The following is a 26,988-nucleotide window of genomic DNA, read 5'->3' as shown; positions in this document are numbered from 1 at the left end:
AAATCGCACATTTTCAGGACTAAAGACACCGCACCACCTCGCACCTATTCGCACTATTTGGGCCGTTTTTCGCATCTCATTAAATATGCGAAAAACGGCCCAATCTTGCGATTTTAAAAAGGGCGAAGTGGTGCGATAAAAAAAATGCGCATTTATCACATCCCATAGAATGTCACCCATAGAATCGAAAAAGTATATAACAATATTCTCATTCATATAACTTTATGCATTATTATTATTATTATAGAAAAAACGAATCCACTAGACCTATCCTATGTTTCAAGGAGAAAAAAAGGAGAGAAAAGGTAAAAGGAGATAAAAAAAAGAACTTCTGTTTTATGGATTCACCACAGTCAGTAGAGCAGCATTTTCCATCCACTGTGCCATGGCACACTAGGGCCTTCCTCTGTTCTCAAGTGTACCCCAGAGCTAGAAATGACCACACCAGCTTACAGCCACCACCAGTTCAACTGTTATTGAATGGTCTTATCTCTGTATCCTGGGCATATGAGACCACCCATCTCTGTCAGTAGGTTGAGATCTGTCTGTTGGCCCCTCATCCTCTTGTCATCTGCTAATCATCATTGATTGGCGGTGGCTGTTGTTGCTTCCTCTGTTACAACAATGATGTCATGTGGCCTACACACTGGGTGACTGTGCTGAGAGATATAATACTAGCTCTGCACAGTGATGTGTCAGCGATGTGTGCTTAGCAATCTGTCAGGGCTAGATTTATCCTACATGGAGGATATTAATCGCATAAGTTAAGTGATGCATGGAGCCAAGCATCACTATTGCTATGGCCCCTACACATGCAGCAATGTAGGGTAATTTTCTAAGCAATCTAGTCAGATTGCTTAGAAAATGGACTGTAATCGTCCCATGTGTAGGCCCCATTAATGTCAGTGACGGTGTCCCGGTTCAAGGGCTTGTTGCTTAAGAAGCTGCCTGGAGACTTCATAGGATATGAATCAGATTAGAGAACATGAGTCACAGGGAGCTAGGTGAGGAACTGCTTGGGTGTACAGCATAATAGCAGCAATGCAGTGTCTCATATGGTGTTCACATGGGGCAATTTTTAACTCTACCCCATGGGGCACTACACATTATAAACTAATGGCATTGGCATAAGGTCTCTCTTGTGTTCTGCAAGCAAATGAGCATGGCACAGACTTTACTGTGTTCATCTGAGGGTCAATGTGTTTTATTTTTGTGTTCTATGGCGGACAATGAGATTGACAAGTTTTTTATGTGGGGACCAATGTGATATTTGTATTTTTATTTTTTGGTACTTGTGGGAACCAGTGTAATTGTTTTTCATATAGGTTTCAATTGGTTCATTTTTTTTCCTTGTGGGAGCCAATGTGTTTTTCCCTGTGGGGGTCTGATGGTGTGCCTTGGCAATTTTAAAGTCTTGTTTAATGTGCCGAAACTGAAAAAGGTTGAGAATCATTGCAGTAATAGAATGGCGGCTTCAGTAGGAAGCATTAATGCCCTGTAACGTCAGCCCATTGTCATCAATGTTAAGCCTTCCCCATCCATACTATATGTAATTTCTCTCGTATTTGCTATTGGGCTTGGTCATGTTTTTGGTTCTTTCTGAGTGCAGTGCCATATGTCATCCATATTGCATCAGTGGGCCCCTCAGTGGCTGTTCTGGTAATGAGAATCTACACAACTGTTTTCAAGTATTGTGTGTGGGTATTAGGAGACTGTTATGGTAATTCCTGCATGGAGGTGATCATTGGAGAAATGTTCAAAAAAGCTGCATCATTGTCCTTAAAACTCCTTATATTAAACACATGGGAATCAGCTTTTATATTCAATAAAAATAGATAGATAGATAGATAGATAGATAGATAGATAGATAGATAGAAATATAGATAGATAGATATATAGATAGATAGATAGATAGATAGATAGATAGATAGATAGATAGATAGATAGATAGATAGATAGTGTGTGATGTTATCAGTTAGTAAAAACTGCTTAAAACCAATAAGAAAAATATATTCACCATTATGGAAAAAAATATCTTTCAGTACATGAAATTCTGCTCTAAATGCTCCATAATTAACAACATGTTGCAAAACAATCCCATTAAATCTTCAGATTAAGATGGTTTAGCATAAAAGCATTGTAATTTTTTTTAAAAATGCAACCACTCTAGGGCTTACATACTGTATTATAATGGCATATAATGTACACTTACATTATATAACATAATACTGTTTGAATTGTGGATATAGGTGATATTAGATTTACAATATTAAAATATATTAGTAAGGAGTCAGTGGTGGAACTAGTTACTATTAGGTCAAGGTGCACACATATGCTTTGCGTCCCAATCAACCCACCTCCCACCACCCCCACAAAAGAAAACAAGGGCGGTTAGTACATTGTTGCAATGAGTGCCCATTACTGTGCTCACTTTACCCCCAATACGCTGCAAACAACCCTACAGCCCCTCCTGAATATGCTACACACATCCCCTAATACATAAAACAACCCTACACCTTACCTGAATACGCTACACCAGTGGTTCCCAAATTGTGCCGTGGCACCCAGGTGTTCCTTGAGACCCTTACAAGGGTGCATCAGGTTGGTGGTCCAGGACCAGTTCAAATGAATTACAATCAACATAATAGGAAAAACCAGTGCTTGTGGCAGCCAATCATATAATATGTGTACAGAATAGAAACAAATCTTATTTAAACCTTAAGTTGATATATACACACAATTTATTTAATTTTTCATCATCAAACTTTTGGGCTAAGGGTGCCGTGGATAAAATTCTGAAACTATAGGGCCCATGATTCTAAAAAGTTTGGGAACCTGTTATGACTCTGGGAGACACACTAGGGAAGGGAACTCCACCCCTGACTCTGTTAATCCCTCCAGAGATTATGGGCACCTGCAGATCTAAGACTTCACCTATCATAGCCACATTTTAAGGGGCGAATTATGTCCGCCCCAACTTCATTGCCACCAGGCCTTGCAGGGGAGACAAGGTGCCCAACACCTCCATAGCGGACAAGAGGAAGACTAACTAAAAACTCTGTGGAAAACAAGTGGAAAATGAAACATAAAGTGGTACATCTGTCCCCAACAGGTAATGGTTTCACCAGCAGTCCCACGTACACAGTAATAACAGAAAGGGCCCTTACCGACCCAAAGACCTCATCTAATTAGCGGCACCATGTTCCCACTAGCAGTGGGGACAAATGCAACAGTGCATGAAGATATTATTTAAAGAATATATACACCTGTGCGGCACTTACCAATACAACAATATATGAAGATGTTAATGCAGGGATAAATGCATCTGTGCAGTGCTTCCAAATGCAACAATGCATGAAGGTATAAACCAAAATAAATACATAAATGGTATGCTAGTAATAAACTCCACACAGATTTTCTGAGAAGTCCCAGGGGGATGAATGCACTTATCTGAATCTTGGCAGAAAAGGTTGAACCAGGCAGGGTACTCATGGTTTTCACAGGACTTAGGAACTCCAGGAGCTGGCAGACAGGTTACGAGATACTGGAACAACAGGAGCAAACAAACCAGGGACACCAGAGGCTAGCTGAATAGCTTACAATCTACTATTACCGTTGTCTTGGTGAAAGGCAGCATAGGAGATAAAGGGACCATTCCCAATCAGAATAGCTAAGACTGACAAGCTTCCTTAACCAGGAAACTCACTACAGGTGAGCAGCCTGACACATGGCCCAGAGCTAATGGTCTAATTATACAGCAGCTGTACTGCACATTGAGGACACAGGAGTCAGGCTGCAGCTCCACAGTACCAAAACCATATACCAGAAAATGTGGTATGCAAACAGACAGAAATACGTAACCAGAATGAGCCACTGCTGTGGCTCATGACAGAATCTCTACACAATATCCCCCCATATGCTGCAGTACATCACTACACTACATCCCCCTATATGCTGCACTACATCACTACACTACACCCCGCCTACATGCCGCACTACATCACTACACTACATCCATATATGCTGCACTACATCACTACACTACATCCCTATATGCTGCACTACATCACTACACTACATCACTACACTACACCCCCTACATGCTGCAATATGTCACTACACAACATATCTTAAACGCTACACTACATTTCTACACTACATCCCCTTATACTCTGCAATACATCACTACACCATGGGCCTAATTCAGACTTGATCGCAGAGCAAATATGTTCTCAAAATGGGCAATACCATCAGCACTCTTCCCACGATCACCGTCCTCCGGTGTTCTGTTGACATCTGGGGCTCCGCCCCCCGACCGGGACTTAGGCCCGCCCATCAGCCAATCATGGTCCTGGAAAACCGGCATGCCGGTTTTCCAGGACCACGATTGGCTGATGGGCGGGCCTAAGTCCCGGTCGGGGGGCGGAGCCTCAGATGTCAACAGAACACCGGACCGTGGGAAGAATGCTGCTGGGCACCCGGAGAAGCGCTGAAGACGTCTGTGGTGAGTATGATTTCTCTCCACAGCCTCCCCTCTGGATTCTACTGGACAAGGGGACCGAAGCTTCGTGTCAACATAGGTGAGTATGGATGAATGGGCTTGGTGTGTATTAAACTTGTACTGTCAGTGTGTTTGTGTACTTTTTTAACTATTTGTAGTACTGTGGGACTACTAGTCCCAGCGGGCCCTTTATTGCCCCACATGCTGGGACTTGTGGTTCTCCAAGTCCCTGCATGTGGTGCAGGCTTGCTGGGACTCATAGTTCCACAGCAATACACAATAGGATTTTCTCTATTTTTTTACACAATTAATCAGCTCGATGCCCACAGCCCAGGGGCATCGAGGACAGCCCCGGGCTTCAGCATGGGCTGGTAAGTTCTGGAGGGGGGGGGACCCCTTCTTTGGGGGGGTCCCCACTCCCCCAGGACCCCTGCCCATGCTGACCGGTCAGAGGGCTGAATGCTTTGGCCGGGGGGACTTGTATAAAAAGTCTCCCCCCGGCTGTGGCATTACCCTGCTGGCTGGTTGGGCCCGGTGCTGGTTCTTGAAATACGGGGGACCCCTAGTCATTTTGTCCCCCGTATTTTGGGAACCAGGACCGGCCCTTGAGCCTGGTGCTGGTTTTATAAAATGCACGGAACCCCAACTTGTTTGTTCCTGTGATTTTATGAAACCAGGACCAGCTCTTTCAGCCCGGGGCTGGTTATGCTCTGGAGGGGGGACCCCACGCCGTTTTTTTTTTTATTTTATTTTTTTACCCAAAATCGCATATATGAAAATGCGCACATTTTCATGACTGAAAATGCGCACATTTTCAGGACTGAAAATCGCCCGAAATCGCGGCAAATCGCATTTTTTGCCGCTAATTCGCATCTCATTACATATGCGAATTTGCGGCAAAAAACGCGATTTTTAAAGGTGCGATTTCTGGCGAGTTTGGAACTCGTCCAAAAATCGCAACCTATTACATTTCGTCCCAAGTGTATATGCAATCATAAATTGTATACAATTTATAAGGATTAACGAGCAAAATATAATTACACATATTAATAAAATTAAGTTAGTGCCAAAATTGTATCCTGTTGACATCTCATACTGTTGATCATGATTTATTTAGTCATTTTAGTCATTTGGTATACTAGCATATAATTCCTTTGTAATTTTCTGATTAATATCAGTGCTTTTTTGCTTAAATGATAGTTGGCCCATCAGAGTTCTTTCCTGTTCTTTTTTCTCTATATCAATATACAATATTATATTAGTCTCTGTAATCTAGTAACATCAGCCACATCTGAGAGATAGAAATCCCTCTGCTGGCAATGTGAATCACAAATATTGTTTGTACAGCATTGTTGCACCACCTGGAAGTTATTTCTAAATCTGGAAAGAATAAAATCAGCTGTCTGCAGAAAAAATAAAATCAGGTCTGTTTTAACTAATGTTTTCCCTCAATCTTACCCATAGATTACCTGACCTGTGCTAACTGGCATCTTTTTTTTTCACAAAGTGATTAATGTGTTTTAACAACTCCCTATGAAATTCTGTATGGTGCAGTTCATACATGCACTTCAATACTGTAGGAAAGCTTATCTTTTGTATTTCTTTATTACATACACAGTTTAGGTACAAACAAGAACATTACTAAAACACAATACTGTTTGAATTTGATAAGTGGATATAGGTGATGGTTAGATTTAAAATATTAAAATATATAAGTAAGGAGTCAGTGGTGAAACTAGCTACTATTAGGCTAATGTGCAAACATAAAGTATTGTTTGGGTCCCAATCAACCCACCTCCCCCCACCCCCACAAAAGAAAAACAAGGCGGTTAGTACATTGTTGCAACGAGTGCCCATGGCTGTGCTGACTTCACCCTCAATACACTGCGCACAACCTACACCCCTCCCTTGAATATGCTACACACATCCCCCCAATACACTGCAAACAACCCTACACCTTACCTGAATATGCTGCACACATCCCTGTGGTAACAGGGTAGACTAGGCTTAGTGCCCAGGAATGAAACGAAATAACTCACACAAATCTAACTCTCTATATACACGTTACATCTGCCCCACCTGCAGTGCACATGGTTTTGCCCATTTTGAGAACAAATTTGTACTGCAATCAGATCTGAATAAGAGTCTAAAGGCCCCCATACACTAGCCGATTTTGGTCAGATTTCAGCCAGATCAATCGGATCTGGCCGAAATCGGACCAAAATCGGCTAGTTTTGATGTCCCCTCAGATCCGATGCGCGGTCCCGTGCGCATCGGATCTGCGTCGGGTGGTCGGACCTGCTGCACGTCCGACCACCCGACTTGGGACCTAGTGGGGCGGCGCGGCGGTAGAGGGAGCAGGGGGGGCTGGGGGCGCTGCGGGGGACACAGGCGGCATAGAGCCGGGCAGGGGGAGCCGGCGGGAGCTGTCAGTACGGAATAAAAAAAAAAGCCCATACAATGAATGGGCGGCCTGTGATTGGCTGAGCGCTCTCTCAGCCAGTCAGCAATTGGCTGAGAGAGCGCTCAGCCAATCACAGGCTGCCCATTCATACATAGCAGCAGCGGGGACGGGCAGCGCAGTGGCGGCTATTATATTTTTAAAATACTTGTCAAATGACCGGCCGCTCTCTGATTGGCTGAGAGCTCTCCGGCCAATCAGAGAGCGGCCGGTCATTTGACAAATATTTTAAAAATCTAATAGCCGCCACTACGCGTCCCGTCCCCGGTGCTGCTATGTGTAAGTACACTGCCCGGCCAGGTCAGCAGCGCTCACCGCACCCGCCGCCCGCCCCCACCACCGCTGGCCGCCGCTGCCCGCCCCCACCACCACCGCCGCTGCCCGCCCCCACTACTCCTCACCGCCCTGCAGCTCCCCGGGGTTTTTTTTTACATGGGATAAATCGCATGCGATTTATCCCATGTAAAAAATGGCACATCAAGTGCCAAATTGTATGTGAGCCTCCCGGGGAGCAGCCGGGCGGCTCGCAGGTAAATTGGGTCCGACTTGTCCCTAGGACAAGTCGGCCTAATGTATGGGGGCCTTAAGTGTGAATAGTTAAAAATGGAGACATCTGTCCTGCCCAAGCTCACTTGTCGCTACCTGAAACCCTTCAACTTAGATGATATTGTTCCAGTTTGCTACTTACAGCTATAAAATGGACTAATTATTGCATTCTGTTTGTTACCTATGTTTTCATTTTCACTGGTTAGATCTAATTTATTGTAATCTTTAGCATTAAAGCATACCACAGTCAGTTAGCCCTATGGTTGGTCATTGTTAGCGTTCACCTGTGCTCCTGTACTGCAACACTTGTTTTTTTCTGGATAAGGAGATGGTTCTCTTCTTCCTGTCATTCAGTCTACGTAAGTGGTTTACTCCTGTTTAATTTTCTTGTTTTTATCCATGTGTCTCTGCTGCAGAACCCACTGAACCCACTGCTCTTTTTCCTCCCTTTCCCCAGTCCCTCTTCTCTTGTTTAGGGTTCTCCTGTTCCATTATTTCCAGTGTTCCTCATAAGGCTGTAGTCTGTATAGCTCTTTATAACATATCCCTATGGTCGGTCTGGAAGACACTTTAGGGTAAAATGTTCCTGAAAAGTGATCTAACATACTGTGGGCTGATAAAACTGATATGGCTCAAGTACAAGAAAATAATTTCACATTTGTAATTCCCCTCTTGTAATTCGCCTCCCAAAATAATAATAATAATAATAATAATAACAACAACAGTAATAATAATAATGATTATTATTATCATGTCTTTTAACCCCTTCCCGACATTTGACGTACATGTACGTCATGGCCGGGATGTACTTGCCGACACATGACGTATATGTACGTCATGACTTCAAAGTGCCACCGCGTCTACAGACGCGGTGACAGAGGGACGATGTCTGCTGTCCCTGACAGCAGACATCCTCCCTCATTGCCCAGGGGGGGCAGCGATGCCCCCCGTCATGATCGATCGCTGCGATTGGCTGTTCAAACGTGAACAGCCAAAAACAGCGTTTTAATGTGTGATGTGTAAAATTTAGACTCTGCTGCCTCCTAGTGTCCAAAAAAATTAAAGGAGGTTGAAATAATGATTTAAAAATAAAGTTTAGATATGGTCTATGTTAGTTATTAACTATTTTGAGTGGTATGATTATTTGTCTCACAAGCAGAAAATTTTACATTTTGCAAATAGCAAAATGTTCCATTTTTTTACGACATTTTGGTATTTTTCACAAAAAAAAAAAAAAACTGTATCGACCAAAATTTACCAATAATTTAAAGTACAATGTGTCACGGGAAAACAATCTCAAAATCACTGGGATAAGTAAAAGCAAAAAAAAGTTATCCCCACTTAAGTGATACATGTCAGATTTGAAAAAAAGGCCTCTGTCAGGAAGGCAAAAACATGCTGCGTCGGGAAGGGGTTAAAGTGACAGTTATACCAGTAATTGTTGGAACGTGTGGAAGATGCTACATTATTCAGACCACTACTGCCCAGAATTAGTCATATGTTTCTACATTAGGGTGACCAACTCATCACCCCCCAACCTCACCTGTGACCTCCTCCTCCCTGCACTATGATCCTCTTCCAGGTGCAGGGAGGAGGAGAGTCCGGCGCAGCAGCAGCGCCGGGTAAGGGAGGGGGGAGCCGCTGTGTCCTGGTGGGACCCGCTGTCTCCCACCGCAAAGGACAGCTCTTAATGCAAGAGCTGTCCTTTGCCATAATTATCGCATATGTTAGAGCATATGCAATAATTATGTTTGCGGTAGCCAGCGATGGGCGGCGGTAAGGGGGCGCAGATGTTAGAGCATCCCCCCAAGGAGAAATAAACATCCAGCCAATCAGCTCCTTACTGACTTTTTTTTAAACACAGCCTGTAACATGGCAGTTAGGAGGTGATTGGCTGGACATTTATCTTTATCATCCTTGCATTTATCTCTTGTTAAGCCTTAATACATCTGCCCCATATTATGGAATGTCTCATTTCCCTACCACCTTTGCTAATGGAATGGACATTTCTTTGCACTGCAATTCAGCGAGCAATAGTTTGAAGAAAATTTTGCTATGCTGGTTGTGTTCTAGAAGTTTTTCTACACAATTGTAATTCTGATATGTTTCTAAGAACTAAAGAAGGTCGCAGGGACTGATGCCACTGACGGGGTGAGTACCAGCGGCCACATGTCTCCTGGCCAGGTTGTGACAGCACAATGAAATGTCAAGATTATCAAGGTATTCTGAAGAGAAACATATTTTCTAATACCAAAAATGTCTTTCTCAGTTGCAGGTCACAGGTCCTCCAAGAGGATTATGACCTAAAACGCACAGCTAAAAGCACCTAAACATGGAGAAGAACAAAACATTGGGCTATTCTGTAGTGGCCTGCTGTAAGCACTGACCTGAATCCTATAAAACACCTATGAAAAGAATTGACACATGCAGTCTGGAAAAGGCATCCATTAAACCTAAGACAGCTGGATCAGCTTGCTAAGCAAGAGCTGTCTGTTGTCAGGTACAGAAGTCACTTCATTGCAGAACTGTCTACCAAGGTTCTGCAACAACAAAGTAGGTTTAGGATCCCATTCTTTTTGTCCCTACCATTTTATTTTAAATACGGAATAAACAATGATATAAGTTAAGGGTTGATGGAGTGCAATTGGAAGCAGGCAAAAAATAATATGATAAAAAAGGCAAAAATGATAAGTCATTTTAGAGTAATATAAAGCATAGTCGTGTCAATAAGAATGATGTTAGGAATACCGTACAAAGAATCCAGTTGTTTAAAATATGGACATTCTTATAACATGTGTTTTGGGTTTAGCTTTTGAATGAATACAGTAATGCCGCAGTACAGCTGCGCTTCCTCATATTATCAAAGATATAAATTTAAAGGCAATTACAGGGCATAGCTTTTGCATTACCTGAGGGTGGGCTTTAATAAAGAAAAAAAGAAACCCCTTTTTTTCCCTCCATATTTTTGGAAACAAAAGGTCATTTGGCAACAAACAACTCAGCTTGAAGCATGAAAACATAATTAATTATAATAGAAGAGCTAATAGCAAGGTGATCGCTCTATGACCATTTAATAACTAATGTGACCTCTGACAAAGACATATTCCAGAATTACAGGATTTTGTTAGCTATAAACTAACTCCTTTAGTGAAGTGTAATAGGGTCTGATTTTGCACATTTGCCCTGATTTTACCATATTTTCAGTGCTTTTCAAGTCCCTGTATGGAATGCAGATAGAGGCAAACTCAGTGGAAGCATGCAACTATTATTAATCTTCACTAACAAACTTGTCCTGATCTTTACTACAGAAGTGTCTACTGTCAACATGTGTGTGTGTGTGTGAGTAGTCACACCTGTGATAAGCAGAGAACGCAGAGTGCATTTGCGGTATGACTATTCGCACCTGCTCTTGTGTAGTCGCTACCGAAGTTGGATATTCCCACTTCACTTACTCCATTCTAGCTTATGTAGAGAAGGTTGCAATTCTTAACTAAGATGTCAGTTGTCTGAACAACTGCACAGTGCCATCTTGCTACTACAGTATGTTAGAGCACCACAGTGCAAAATGGATGTGTTTCACTTAGTTCCAGAGAGACCTTTCTATTACGACTACTCCAATCCTTCTACAACCACTCTTCCACTTAAAATCTGCACTGCTTCATACAGTTACCGGCCGATGACCTGTATGCTCCACTCGAGAGAGAGTCATAACAGCTGCACCCTATACATATCAAATGACTGCTGAGTAAATTACCCCACTGGTTAAGTACTAAGGTGTTCACTGGCACAGGACATCCACTGGTGTGCTGGGCAGTAGAGAGCCTAGCTGGGCCCAGAGTGGGTAGCCCATAAGGGTTGTACGCACAGCCCAGAAACACGTGACCAAACAAACGAAAAACAGAAAACGTGAAATATTGACAAACGTGAGAGAGGGAAAATAAATAAGTATAGACACCCCAGCCAAAAGGCCCAGGGTGAGGACATGCAGCGCTAACCTAAAGGAAGAGCCCCAAGGTCCACCAGTGCAGGGTTCAGGCACCCCCAAGTTTCCACGGGGGCACAGTGCAAGCTCGAACTCCAGGAAGCCAGCCAATCAGCGTCCGACCAAGTGTTTCTCTACTCCATCTAGGGTGTTTTCCAACCCCTGGCATGGGAATGGATACTTTACTGGGCTTTTCCATTGACTCCCTTGGGGCTTGAGGCCCCCTGGGAAGAGCAATCTACTCAGTCCCAGTGTTTCTCGCATCCCAAGGTTAAAGTACTAGGTTGAGATTTTCGCTGACTCCCCATCAGAGGCTATGGACCTCTGGAATGGGAGCAATTTACTCTCAGCATTTCCCCACTCCTTGGGAATGGATATTAGACTGGACCTTTCGCTGTCTCATCCTTCAGGGGCTACAAATCCCGTCAAGAGAGCCACCTATTGGGCCCAGTGTTTCTCCCCTCCCTTACCAGTGAAATTACGGAAACAACACCTCCCACCATCTGGCAAGGATGAAGGTACTCAGCCAGATTTTTTCCCTGCCCCAAGCATGAGGGGTCCCATACCCTCTGCCCATTGAAGCAGTTACTCAGTCCAACCTTTCTCTATTCTTCTGCCAGGGGCTGGTCCGCACATACTGATAAGAACAGATACTACACTTGATCTTAGCCAAAAGGCTGAGAATAGAATTGCACACACATACAGTATGCCACCAACACATACAAGTCTCTTGACGTAATAGGCAGTGAGTTGTAAACTTGTTGGTAACACACCAGAAATAGACAACTCTCAGCCCAGTGAGACTGTAAGCTTGAAGCCTGTTACCACAGAAATATGGGTTATTAGAACATTGGAAACTTACAGTATATAAACCTGCCAGTATAAAAGACTACCGCATTGACAAGGAGATAGAGCACAGCCAACTAGTAAGAATGAAGTGTGTTTAATAAAGGGTTAAGACATTCCACACATTTGTGGCATCACCATTTTAATATTTTGCTAAAAGCAGGACTGCAGGACCATCAATCTCCCAGCATGCTGTCTCTAGTGGTTATCTCTCTCTCTCTCTCTCTCTATCTATCTATCTATCTATCTATATATATATATATATATATATATATATACATACATATACACACACATACACATACACGCACACACACACACACACACACACACACACTATATGGACAAAAGTATTTGACAACAGATATGCTCATAGGTGGAGAATGACGTGCCCCTTGGGTATAATGTGACAAGCCCCCAATGGCACTTGTGGAGCATAATAATGCAAACTATGATCATCTTGAAAACACTCTAAAAAATTAGGCAAGTATACAATATGATGATGTTATAGACAGTTCATGTATTGTTACTTTCAGCTGCTCCTCACCTCTATGGGGGGATTCAAGAGTTTTGCAGTGCACAACTAGATGGTGGCCATTAGATGGCACCCAACAGAACAATTCACCTGCCATAACTAGTCTATTCGTATTTCTTATGTGTCTATTTCATTTGGTCTACTTTAGGGAAAAAGAGTCTTAAATGAATATTAAATGTGACAAACATTAAATGAAAATGTGTTTGTTTTAATGTAGTTTTATTAGGAAAATGCAGCTTTTGTTATTATTAGCTGTATCTATGACATTTCACTACAATAGGGCAATGTCACTTGTATTTATTACTAACACTGTAAAGCCTCATATCTATGGTGGTGTGTTATGAGTACAGTACCTGTGATGTGGTGATAACAAACGTATTACTGATCTGTGGGTTACTTAACTATAGCAAGCTGCCATTCCCTTCAAAATAGACCAATTTATAGGTGCTCATATTCCCCCACTTCAGGAAATAGAGGTATTGCCAAGTTTATGATGGACAGGACACTATACAGGATGTCCACGTACTGAGTAGAAGTGAAGGCACAGATGTGAGACACATTACTAGCAAACAGAAGCTTATGGGAAGCAGAACTGATAGGTGGTAGTTATGGAGATTGTACAATGCTGAGCTAGGGCAGGCTACAGACAGGGAGAAACAATTAGACAGTCTGGTTCTCAGCTGGAAAACTTGTCACTGTATCTGGCTCTGGTAAAGGAAACAGGGTGGTCCCACTACTAGATTATTCCATCTCACACCTCCAGGGTATGTCACCCCCAGAGATACGGATGTCTAGGTGACCCCCAGTGGCATGGCAACCAGGAACTGATACTCAGATTGCCCTCCAGAGTTGGGGGCAGGACAGTCTGTGTCAGATTTCTCTTCATGTTCAGACAGAGATGGTTCATATCGGCTGTGTGGGGTGGATAAGATCTGTCGGTAAATCGTGCAGGGTGCTTGCAACTCTATGAACACTCAACTATTGTCAACCAAATATAAGAACATACACAAAAATTTTAGGCTGGTGTGGAAAAAAACAGAGAATAGAAATCTAAGTCAAATCAATATTTGGTTTGACCACCATTTGCCTTCAAAATATCAATTCTAAGTAAGCTTAAGGTGGCCACACCAAATTTTGATTTGATTTTGATTTGATTTAGATTTGTCTTCTGTTTATTTACTTTGGATTTTTGTTAATGCATAAAACTAAACTATTATCACTTCTATTTTTGAAAGCCTTTTTACTTTGCAGATTTTTTTTCCACAACTTCCAAAAACTTTTGCACAGTACAGCACATGCATAGAATGATGCATAGGCAGGGCAGCCAAGAGGTATGTTGGGCCCGGAAATTTTTTGGGGGAGTGGCCTAATCCTGAGAGGCGTGGCCAGCTCCCCCATATAAAATAGTGACAATTATGAGACATATTATTACAGTACCTCTCCAGCATGTATAACAATGAAGTACACAACTACATATGAATCTATAGAGAATGCATGGAAAACAAGTTAAATGGTAAGAAGAGTGAATAGAATTAGTAGTGGATAGGATGCAATAAAGTATTAGTAGATCAAACCTATGTATTGAAATGAGTAGATTATACTTGCCTACTTTTTGCACAATGCCACATTGAGAGGGCGTGTCATGCCCCACCCAAAGGGCTTGTCTAGTTCCATATATGGGCCCTTATTCTGATCGGTGCGGATATTCCCGAATTCTTACGGTGCGGGCCGCACGCCACGGTGTTCTGCCGCGTGCGGCCATCGTCCGTAGAAACGCCCACGTGTCCTCCGCATTCGGACGGACTCACTCTTTAAGAACAGGGCGTGTTTACGGACGACATACAAACCATGCGTGTGCGGGAGAAACACTCCGATTCTGCACGGTATTACAGAGTATTACAGAGTATGCACGGGAATACCGCATCCGAACGAGAGCCAAGCGGTGCTACCGCACGTAAGCGGTGTATTTACGCCAAACAACCCACTATTATGTCTATTCTGCAATACATCACATGACCCACTTATTCAATTACCTATCCTCATACAAAAATGCTTATTTGGAATTGGAATCAATTAGATGCCAATATATCCTTACAAGCATGCCTAACACATGCATTGCACACATTAACCCTTACAGCAATTGAAGTGCAATGGTTTGTATTAGACCCTGTGTAAAAGATTATAAACAATCTACACATATACTGTTTAATGTGCAAATAAAACCAACAACTGTGAACTTGCATAAACCATTTATTAGCATGAAAAATTAACATTTAAATATAAAACTATAAAAAAATAAATTAGAGAAGTAAATCTCGCAGGTCCTGGAGATCGGCTAATAATAGGCGCAAATGGTGGTCCGCCCGCAGGAGGGCCCCACGAACCCCCTCATCTGCCGGTGTTGTGTCATCTGTGGGCATGTCAAAGGGGCAAAAATTAGTCATGATATTCATGCATACATTTCACATACTGCGACATAAATTGCAGAAATGCTAGGTGACATGTGTATATATATATATATATATATATATATATATATGTAGAGAGATAGAGACACACATAGATAAATAGATATGACACCCACATATATACATACATGCAAACTTATTTACTACATACTGTGTTTTTTTCCCTCTACCCTTTACTCTGCAGAAGACATAACAGTCATAGTGTTTCTTCTCATTCACAACCCACCCATGACTAACCAATGACAAGCATGTCATGGCCTCCGTCAATAAGAACTTGTCACAATCTCCTCAGTCTAAGTTCAGTGATGGTTCGTGGCATGGGAGTTATGCAAATGTCAGGAATGCACAGTACACATCCTCAAAATCATAATTCAGTCTAAACCAACCTACAATTCTGTGAGGGCAAAAAAACAATCTGAACTACAGGGGGTGTTTAGGTAGAGGAGGCTCCAGGGACACTGGCAACTTGTGACTCCATTCCAAGGTAGGCCGGCCCATACTCCATTTATAGCATACATCCTATAGTTTATAAATAACATTCAACAACAATATAGATTCCACTATATGATGGGTCAGAATCGAGGCTTGCAGCAGGTGAATTTAATCCACAAATGATCCACTCATCCCTTTACTCCAGGATCCTGTTTAACTACAACGGTTATGTGGCAGTCAAAATGGAGCTCCAAGCCATCCCACAAACCTGTGTAATTCAGAGGTGTCCTGGATGAAAGGGATGCCTTGGACACCCCATCTAACCCGTACCTGTATCTGTAGCTACCCACTTTGAGTTCTGTATTAATAGTATTGTACCAAAATTTTTCATCACCAGTGCTACATAACAAATACCAGTACAACTACTTCATGAATGATGCATTATGTAAACATACCGATCTGATGGGACTCCGGTGCCTCACACGCCTCCTCCCCCTCGGATTCGTCCAACTCCGGGGCAACCGTGGCCTCCTCAGCCACCTCCTCCGCCAGCTCCTCCGCCACCATCACCTCCTCCACCTCCTCCTCCTCCGCCACAACCACCTCCTCCACCACCACCACCTCCTCCACCTCCTCCTCCGCCACCAACACCTCCTCCACCTCCTCCTCTGCCACCAACTCCTCTTCCACCTCCTCCACCACCACCTCCTCAGGCACCTCCTCCTCCTCAACCACCTCCTCCACCATCTCCTCCACCTCCTCCACCATCTCCTCCACCATCTCCTCCACCTCCTCCACTTGCTCCTCCACCATCTCCTCCTCCTCCTCCACTTGCTCCTCCTCCACCCTCGCCGCCACCTCCTCATCACGCTCTTGGACCTCCTCCTCGGCCAGGGCTGCCTCGGCCTGTTCCCGTGCCTGTCGTGCTCGGGCTCGTGCTGTGTGGTAGAAAACAAAATCATGGTCAATGTCGGGTCATTGGGGCACATGTATTAATCCATAACAAGACATACATGGAAGGGTGATAATGTTGGCAAACGATGCTTGAAAGTAGCTCCTTACTGTTAATGGACTCCAAAATGTGACATTTAAGTTGTTATGTGATTGTTAGTAATTTGTTCAATCATTACAACCCTGGCATTTATCAATGTTGAACACATATTAGATCTGGCACATTGTATGCATCAGAATCATGAATGCTATGTCATTACATATAAAAGCCACATGACTGCATGTTAACCAGGAAGAAGCACACATAACAGTCTATGGACTTTTAAACCCATGGACACCCACTTATCATGAGACACATTTTATTTTTTATATATGCTATGATGTAAGTGCGAAATTTCATAGCTAAAATACTCACAATCAGCTATTTCGCCCCTAATCTGCTGTAAAAGCTGGGGCTGGCGCCTGCGGAGGTCCGACCACCGCCTCTCTAGCTGCCCGATGGTCCTCCGCACCCGAGTGCGGGCGAAAATCCTGCGCCCTGCCGCAGCATAGGCCCGCCGCTTCTGCCCATTAGTGATAAAGGGCCCCGCACGGCCCAGCCTTGTCTCCATGACGGAGACCAGAGCCCTCAGTTCCGCAGGCGAAAACGGCTCTGCCCTGCGTGTCTCCGCCATGTTAACAATGGCATCAATCAACCAATCAGGTGTTGGCATTGGTTTATCACAGTTATTTGTGTTAATAACTTTATTGTTCATCTTTACATGAACAGCGTCTCTGCGCCAACACAAATGGTGACAAATTCGCATGCCTTAAAAACAGTAGTGCTGATGTATGGGAAAGAATAAATCTGATATATATAAAACACAGTGTGTATGCACTTAGCAAATCCAATAACGCCTCGCTCCGCCAAGCAACGCGTGCTATAGCTTAGCAACGCATAGCTGTACTTAGCATTACTTACTCTATGCATCTATGTGTATGCGTACATTTATGTTTAAAAGACACATACACATACTTGCAGGTATCCTGAGTCCAGCATTATACACCAGCGCTGCCTGCCTGCCTGCCTGCCTGCCTGCCTGCCTGCTCCTTGAAATGTTTAAACATGTGAATAAATTCCAATATCATATATATATATATATACATATATATATATATATATATATATATATATATATATATATATATATATATATCCTCAAACAAATCATACATCAACACAGAAAAAAGTCACCACCACATTAGAGAATAAATCAATGTACTCACCAGACATCAGGGATAGTATCAACTACAATAATGAAGATATAACAAACAAATAAGATCCCTTGTACAAAGTATAATAATGAGCACCTATATTGTACTTCCCCCAAAACTAAGCACATATGATAAATATCTACTATTTCTTTGCCATTAGGAGGGCAGGCTGGATAATTGTCGTTTTGTAACACTGACAACTACCACACTGTACTTATTTGAAGGGGTGATTTTTACCACAATTGGTGTGTTCTGGTCAACTAGATAAAATGTACCTGAAGAATCTTTGCGCCACAGAGTCCCGCAGCTGGTATCCCCTCCGGCATTCGGGGGCGCGGGATGGGCGCATGGGCGGATCTTGCGGCTCAGATGGAACCTCCCACTCATCAAAGGGTATCTCACGCCGCACAGCAATGTTATGGAAAAATATACACAGGCCCACGATCCTCGACACCATTTCAGGCGCATACTGTAAGTCACCACCAGTGCGGTGGAGCACTCTAAATCGACCCTTTAAAAGGCCAATTGAGCGCTCCACCACTTGCCTGGTGGCAACATGCGCCCGATTGAATGCCTCCTGTGGGCCCGGTGCTGGGTAGCTGTACGGCGTAAGTAGCCAGGGCGTACATGGGTAACCGGAGTCACCCAGAACCCACGCATCACGGCCTTCCAGCTCTTGTAGTCTTTGCCATATCCCGGTTTGTCGGATGACATGAGAGTCATGGGCACTTCCGGGAAACTTCGAGTTGAAGGCGAGAATTTCCATGGATGGGCCACATACCACCATCACGTTCAGTGAGTGGAACAATTTGCGGTTCCTATATATCTTCTCACTTCGAGATGGAGGCACAAATGGTACATGGGTGCCATCCACAGCCCCTATCACATTAGGGAAGCCAGCAATTTGATGGAAGGCCTGCTGGCTTCTGCGCAGGGTCTCGGTGGCAAATGTCATGGCCATGAAGTGCCCCTTGCGCCTGAACATGGCCGACGTCACACGCCTCAGGATTCGGCTGAAGGCCGGCTGAGATATTCCAGCAAGTACTGCCACTACTTGTTGGAATGATCCTGAGGCGCAGAAATGCAACACCGCCAGCAGCTGTGTGTGAGGCGGAATTGCTGTCGTGATCCCGTGTAGAGGTTCCAGATCACTCTCAATTAACGAGAGCAGATCCAGAATGACATGTGGCGGTAACCGGTACCTAGTAAGTACCTCATCATCGGGCATAGCAAACAGAGTCACCCGTGTGCGATAGATTCTAGCACGTCCTGGCCTCCTTGGGCGACGAGTGGGGAGAGCCGCAAGTGCCCTTAGCCTCCTTTCCATGTACGCCATCATTGCTTCAGCAACCTATAAAGAAATGAACATAAATACTGATGCACCTATGCACATAATGGCCATATCCGACTACAAATAGATTTGTAGCCTTCAATACGTACAATAGATGGGCGCCCCGTCAAATCGCGAAGATCCATTTGACTCTATAATGATGTAACAATAATATGAACTCAATACACACCGTCATAAACACACAGATGCTTACAACATCGAACTACTAAACACTACTTGAGTATCAAAGGTGTCTGCATTTGTTGCCGACATCATGTACTATGAGACATTTCAGCTATTGCTGGGACATGTTGTCCTGCAATAGATGAACACACACAGGTTTAAGACCTGTGAGTGAAATAGTGAACATGTGACATGTTGCAATAATGCTACAAAGACTTTGCTGGCCCAACAATCTGTAGTCAGTGAGGCAATGGTGCCATAGGCGTGCGCAGCACATTTTATTAGGGGGTGCACCATCAAAGGGGTGTGCATAGCTCCATCTATTGGGCGTGTCTAACACCACCAATTAGGCGTGTCTACCATCATCGATTGGCACTGGCTACAATATATCTCAGCCACACCAGAATCTGCCTATTTCAGTTTTAATCTTCTAATTACTCTGTGTAACAGTACAGGCAAATACAGTCATAAACATATATGGATGAAGCAGGTATGTAGTGATATGACAATGGTCTAGTATAATTAACAATGCAAACGCACATTATTGATTGATAGGTGCTTATTTTAATGGAATACAGTTCTAAAAAGAAAAAGTCTTTTGCTGGTATTGTTAGCAGCAGAGGTGTTCATAAGGGTGGGCACAGCATTAGGGGGTGCCTGTGCACCCCTAACACTCAATGTGCGCACACCTATGAATGGTGCATACATTCATACACTTACATTGTTAATGGATATCATATGTACAAGGACCATGGAAGAGCTTACCTTAGACCCTGACAAGTCCAGATCTGGAGACAAATGATTCTAGCAGCAACTCACTATTTATAGGCCTCTCACATGTGTGGTCTATAACAGTAGTGATGAGTATTGCATGACTTGTGGCCTGGATTTTCTAAGGGATTGGGCTACTTTTAGCTTGCTATCAAACTCCACAATACCACAGTAGTCATGAACCAAATGTCATGTCATGCTAGCAAATAGCATGTGTATTGTGCGATAGTCACAGGTGTATCAGAAGATTCTATGCAATGTTAGAATTGGTGACCAGTATTTCATGTCGAAGTTTCGCCAGGTTTTACACAATGGAATTTCCGCCACGTATGCGGCGCGAAAAAACAGCGACGTACGCTCGCGCACGGAACGCAGCTGCCGCTGATGTCCGCCAAACAGGATACACAAACAGTATATAAAGGTGTATTAGAATGTGACAATGTTGTTGCTAACATGTCTGGATCACAAGCAGAGGTGGACCAGGAGCTGCAGCAACTATTTGACCACATGGACTCCAGCACCTCCTATGTGCCACTGCACATGCGGCCAGTGGGAAATGAGGAGGCTGCTGGCCCTTCTACAGCAGGGCAACCTGCACCTGACCATTCTACAGCAGGGCAACCTGCACCTGGCCCTTCTGCAGCAGGGCAACCTGCAGCTGGCTCATATGCACCATCAGCAGAATCATTTGGAACACAACCGGGGACTTCACAAGATAGTACCATGGCCAGCACTTCAAGTACAGCGACACGTGCCAGTAGGCGTGGGCGTGGCAAGGGGAGAACGAGGGCAACAGAGGAACCAAGTACAAGAAATAAGGCATATGAAGCACAGGAGCTTGCCATCCTGGTTCCCCGAGCACGTGATTGGATTGAGTGTCCATCGGAGAGGCTGACACACACACGCAGATGGAAGATTTGGGAAGACATAACGGCAGAGATTAATGAAGTTGCGCCACAAGTTCATGAGACGGACCATGTCAAGAAGAGGCAAGTTGTTTTGTGATACATGGGCCCAGTAATAGACAAGTAATGATTGAATTCATGCTTAGATGGATTTTGCAAATGGCCGGTGAGGTTGTTACGATACACAGACATTATTGACATGTTATTTCGTGGAGAGTTAGAGTAGGGTGATTGTGAATGTGTATTGTAACAGTTGATATCATAGTTGCATGTAATGTTATCTTTTGGACATTAAGCACATGTCGTAATATGTAGCACAGACCAATGGCTGCAACAGCAAACATCTGGAGTGACATGTATTAATATGTCTACTTACATTGCAGGTGGCAGGACTTCAAAACCAACCTGAAGAGGAAGATGACCAAGCGGTGGGAACACAGCCAGAGATCTGGGGCCGGGCCCATGCCATCAGGGCTAGAGTTCACCCCCCTGGAGTTGATGGCCGAGAGCTGTGTATCACTTGAGGAGGTCAGGGGGGTGAGCACGATGGATAGCGAGGCCCCAGCTGAAGTGTTTGCGTCTTTTATTGAAGGTAAATATTTGTCATGGCATAAGCTTGTGCAAGTAATTATCTTAGAATGTGTCCTAATTGTGTTTATCATTTTTAACAGACACCCCACTGCTTGGTGAAGAGTCTTCTCAGGAGGTGGAGGAGTCCGTGCCACCTGGCCCCAGTGGTAGGCCTGTGCAGCAGCAGCCATCGGCCCAAGCCGATTTTGCCACCTTGGCCCAGATGCTTGGGGACATAAACCAGCAGGGAGAGTTGGCATCAGAACGGATGCGTAGGACCGAGGAGATCATAGCGAGCTTGGTCAGCACCCAGCAGGCCATCGCTGGGAGCATGCAGGCCATGGCTGAGGCGCATCAGGCCATGGCTGCAAGTGCTCAGGTGCTGGCCGAGCAAGCCACCCGCCAAAATGATCTCCTCCTCCACCATAATGAGCTTATGGTGGAGCTAGTTAACAGCAACAGGGTCCTAATGTCATCCGTTTCTGGTGCATTACCACCAGCAACACTCCCTGCTGGCAGGAGGGGTAGACCAGCCAACCCCTCACCAGCATCTGCTCCACCTGCCCCAGCATCTGGCCGTGGCCGAAGAGCTGCTGCACAGGCCAAGGAGCCTACCAAGGCCAAACGTGGTCGCAAATGAACTTGTGGCTGCATTAATCTCCACCGTTATGTCATCCCAACTCTTCCATTGTGCTGTGTGTGTCAGCTTCTTGTGTCCAATCACGTGCTGAGGGTAACCAGATAAGCCCTTGCTTCAAATGTCCTTTTTGGTTCCCCTGTTGCCCTCTTTTGCCTGCCATTACTGTCAGCTGTACTTGAAGTGATGTTGCTAAGTCCCCGGTTGTGTTCCAAATGATTCTGCTGATGGTGCATATGAGGCAGCTGCAGGTTGCCCTGCTGCAGAAGGGCCAGGTGCAGGTTGCCCTGCTGTAGAATGGTCAGGTGCAGGTTGCCCTGCTGTAGAAGGGCCAGCAGCCTCCTCATTTCCCACTGGCTGCATGTGCAGTGGCACATAGGAGGTGCTGGAGTCCATCTGTGTGCAATTATATTTGTTTTGTATTCTAATTTATTGTGGTACATTCCTGCCATGGTTTTTTTTTTGGGGTTTTTTTATTTTTTTGTCATTGCATCACAGTGGCATTGACTGTGAAATGTATATAAATAAATTTATTTACTTTACAAAAATTGTGTGGTTTCATTAGTACATGTCGAATACACATGTGTATTGCTAGTATTAATATTCAGTCATGTCCATTGTTAGCAGGTTTAAAGTGTGTGACAAGTACAGCATATGTGGGTGATTACTAAGGTTTCCTTGAAGCAGCAATGTTTTCAATTAAAGCACTGACAAGCGTCCTATTAGTGAGTAATGAGTAAAGGAGTCGATTCTATTGGGTTCAGGTGTTAATGCTTGTAGTCATTAGGCGGTCCGTTCGCCTACCGCAGGAACGAGTGGTGTCCGCAAAGCAATAGTAGCCTTTTGGACACCGCACATTTCTTCCCTTTTTGTTCGCGTGCATTCGGAGTGGTATCCGAATGCACGCCCCCCAACATAAGTGTACTCCCCCGTGTCCGCCCATGTTTCCGCCCCGTTTTGCCCACTTTGAAACTACGCCCATGTGTCATTCCGCATGACGCCCATAATACGCCCATATTTCCCGACTGATTGCGGGGAACAGTTTTGTACGGGATTTGCCCGAACAGGTACGGAGTCAAGGCGTGGCACATGCGCGTTGCGTTCTCCACGCATGCGCAGACGCCGTAAAGACGCGATCCGAAAGTATGCGGAAAAGTACGCGTCAATCAGAATAAGGGCCATGGAGAGGTTGTGAAAAAAGATTGTAAATGTGGCCCCTAGAAGCATTAGTGTGCACTGGTACATCTAAGAGGAATCTTCAAAAATGACATATCGAAATGTAGATGAGCCCCAAAGCAGTTGTAAATGTAAATGTATCTATCCCTTGTTCCTTTTCCCCAAAAATGTAACAGTGTAATGTGGGCTAGGTAAAATGAGGGAGATCGCTGCTATTTCAGGGAGTCTCCTGCAGAATACAGGAGGGTAGGCAACTATGTATTAGATATGAGACAATCTATTTAAATCATTTATTTGTTGGCATTTTGGAGGTTTCAGAATGATTAGCAAAAAAGACATCACTGACTTGATAAAAATTGACTGATTAAATGTGTCCTTCATTAATTCTACAATGTTTAATATTCCAGCAAGGTCCTTACATAGGCCCTTATTCTGGTTGGTGCGGCCAGAGCCGCACACGGGGCTCCGGCCGCACAAACCAATCCCCGCCCACCCTACGGATCGCCACGGCCGTCCGTACACGGACGGCTGGCGATCCGCATAAAAATGGTGGAGGCGTACGCCTCCACCATGGTGGGAGCTGCCCCCTGCATTCGATGGTCGTCGACCATCGAAGGCAGGTCCGCACGCCCCGGCAGCTCCCGCAAGCTGAGACCACACGGACAATCGTCCGTGTGGTAGCTTGTATGGGGGCTGAAAGCTGACATCCGGCGACGTCAGCTTTCCGCCCCCATGAGTTGCGTCATGCCCTCATTACCATGCGTACGCCCCGCGTTTGCATGGGAACGCCCATGAAACGCGGGGCGTATACATAGGGAAATGAGGGCATGAAGCCCCTCACTCCCCTATACGCCCCCTTTGCGGCGTACTAACGTTATGTGCGGCGAATTCGCCTGCACATGCGCAGATTGACCTCTGCGCATGTGCAGACGGAAAACATCGGCGGTACGGCCGCACGCGGGCCGTACCGCTCGAAACAGAATAAGGGCCATAATGTGGATAATGTTCCCTGAGAACTTACAAAGGCATGCTAAGAAAAGAAGTGATGTCACACATTCCAACCTTAAACCTCATTGGTTCAATGCTTTTAAACAAAATATATTTTTCAACAAATATATAATTTCAATGGCTCACCTTATTTTGTGGAAAGAAATGCAGGAAGTTGACAAGTCTTTTGAAAATAACACTCTAATATAGCATTGTTGCGTCAATGTGTAATTTACACATCTCTGCAAAAAAGTGCATTTATTCATTATCATTATCCTGCCAAGCACCACAAATTCATAGATAAACACATTACACATTAATATTTTCAGCCAATCTAAATATTAAAAGTTAACATTTATAACAATTCAACTCTGCTCTAAATGTCACATTAAATAAGGTCATATTTTATGTTCTACCAAGTCATAATAAAGGACTCAAACAGCAATTGAATGGCTATTTTGTAATCCAATGTATTCTGTTTTACATAGGAAGATTTATATGTACCACCTGACCACTATTCAGTATCCAGCTTGCCACCTACATGATGACCAAGGCAGGGGCGAATTTAGGGATGATGGCGCCCCTAGGCACAACAATAATGTTTACTAAGTAGGACAGTTTATAGGGGCAATGTCTGCATGTCCTATCCATTTACACTCTATTTAAGATGGAATATAGTACAGTACAATGGATATTTTGCAGTTATTGGTACACTTTGGGCTGACAGTACTATCACAGGCATCCAAGTGCCGCCCCCAAACATGTGCCGCCCCTAGGCACGTGCCTCACGTGCCTAATGGGAAATTTGGCTCTGCCAAGAGGGCCATATAAAGGTGTACACTGCTTAGGCACACATTGGTAGACTACAGCTATCTTCTGATCAGATTTTCACCAGAGCAAATACAATTTTTTTTTGCTTTAGTTGGTGTTTTCAATAGGATTGTACTACACTCCCCTCCCCCTTATATTTACTACAAGCACACCTAGCACACTGTCTATGAAAAGCATATATTTAGGGTCATCTGTATTTTGTTAACATGATTAATGGTAATTCCATGCAGTAAGTCTCAATGAAGCATCCCAGATTGTCTACCTCTAGTTAAAAACATATGAGAGGGGAACTGCTTGTGGTATATGGGGTAACAATGACAAAGAGAGAAGAGTTAAATTTTGTTTCTATATAAAAGTGTACTTTAAACAACACTGTTGCATTATTTTATATACAGTATTTAATTTGAAGGAAAACAGTATTTTTAGGAATTGAACCAAATATTGCAAGTTATAAAAAAAATTGAAAGATAAAGAGAAATAAATAAACAAATACATGATGTTTAAACTTATATAGTTTGTACTAAATGAAAATTAACTTTTCCTGGCAGAGACAGGGACAGCCATATGGTAAATTTACTCTCCCAGTACATCAACTGTATTATATCCGACAAGATCATTTTTTTTATAATTTTCATTAACCTTCAAAATTAGGTAATGCATTAAAACATTAGGCATAGATTTTTGGATTTGTGCATAATCCTAGAGCTATTTATTTAAATGTACCCAATTATACAATTAGACATGCCATTACATGTAACTCTAATAATGTTTTAGGTCTAAGCCTTGGGCATGCAAACTTAAACTTGACATGACTTGTCTAAGAAGGCATCATCAAGGAACTTGGGTTGCAAGTGAAGATCTTGATAAGATATTGGGCAGAGATCTAGATGGACAGTCAACATGTCAACCTCAAAATGACAACATGGTCGACCTGGTCATAAAGTCAACATGGGAAACATCCGCAGGGTCAAAAAGACTAATCCTCATAGTGTCATAGTGTAAATCATAACATTTATTAATACATCAACTACAAACTCATACAAAATTACTTAATATTATATGGGGCCTTATACAAAAGACCTTTTGGTCAGTGGTCAAGTGGTGGATGTTAACACGGATAGCTCCTTCTCAATTGTATCCAAAAAAAGTCCCAGTATCGGTGTCCCACAACGTTCCAGTATCGGTGTTTGCGGAGTGGTACTTTATACTTATTTTTTACGAAATATTGAGATATGGGAAGAAGTGTTACATCTGCCTGATATCTGGCACCTCAATTTATATTGACGTGATCAAATCTGGCCTGGAGTAGGCCATATAAGGGTACAGTTTTAGACTTGAGTTGTCTGGTTCATTCTGTTATTTGAGAGATACTGTACACAGGTTTACCCTATGAGAAGTATTTTTGTTTTCTGTCTTTGATGTTCTTTTGGATCCATCATTCCCCTAGATAAAAGAAAGTTCAAGGGGATCAAAGAAAGTTACTTGAGTAACTATCTATACGAACACAGATTTTGACTTTAGGCGTGAGGGTACAACCCCCATTTACTTTGTGTATTATTCATTTACAGGTGGTGACGGCCGTAACTACAGGTATCCAGCTGTACTTGTTTAAAGTGTAGGGA

At 43.7% G+C, this 26,988-nt stretch overlaps 1 long non-coding RNA gene and 1 pseudogene across 1 annotated transcript in view; both read right to left on the bottom strand.

Moving 5' to 3' along the window:
- LOC146072406 (uncharacterized) overlaps positions 1-26,988 on the bottom strand; it is a 135,093-nt gene that overhangs the window by 83,913 nt on the left and 24,192 nt on the right. The window lies entirely within an intron of this gene.
- LOC146076291 (U2 spliceosomal RNA) lies at positions 12,043-12,179 on the bottom strand (annotated as a pseudogene).

The sequence above is a fragment of the Crinia signifera genome, chromosome 4 (assembly GCF_055691185.1).
Source record: "Crinia signifera chromosome 4, ASM5569118v1, whole genome shotgun sequence".
NCBI lineage: Eukaryota > Metazoa > Chordata > Amphibia > Anura > Myobatrachidae > Crinia > Crinia signifera.
This window is presented reverse-complemented; position numbering and strand designations above follow the sequence as displayed.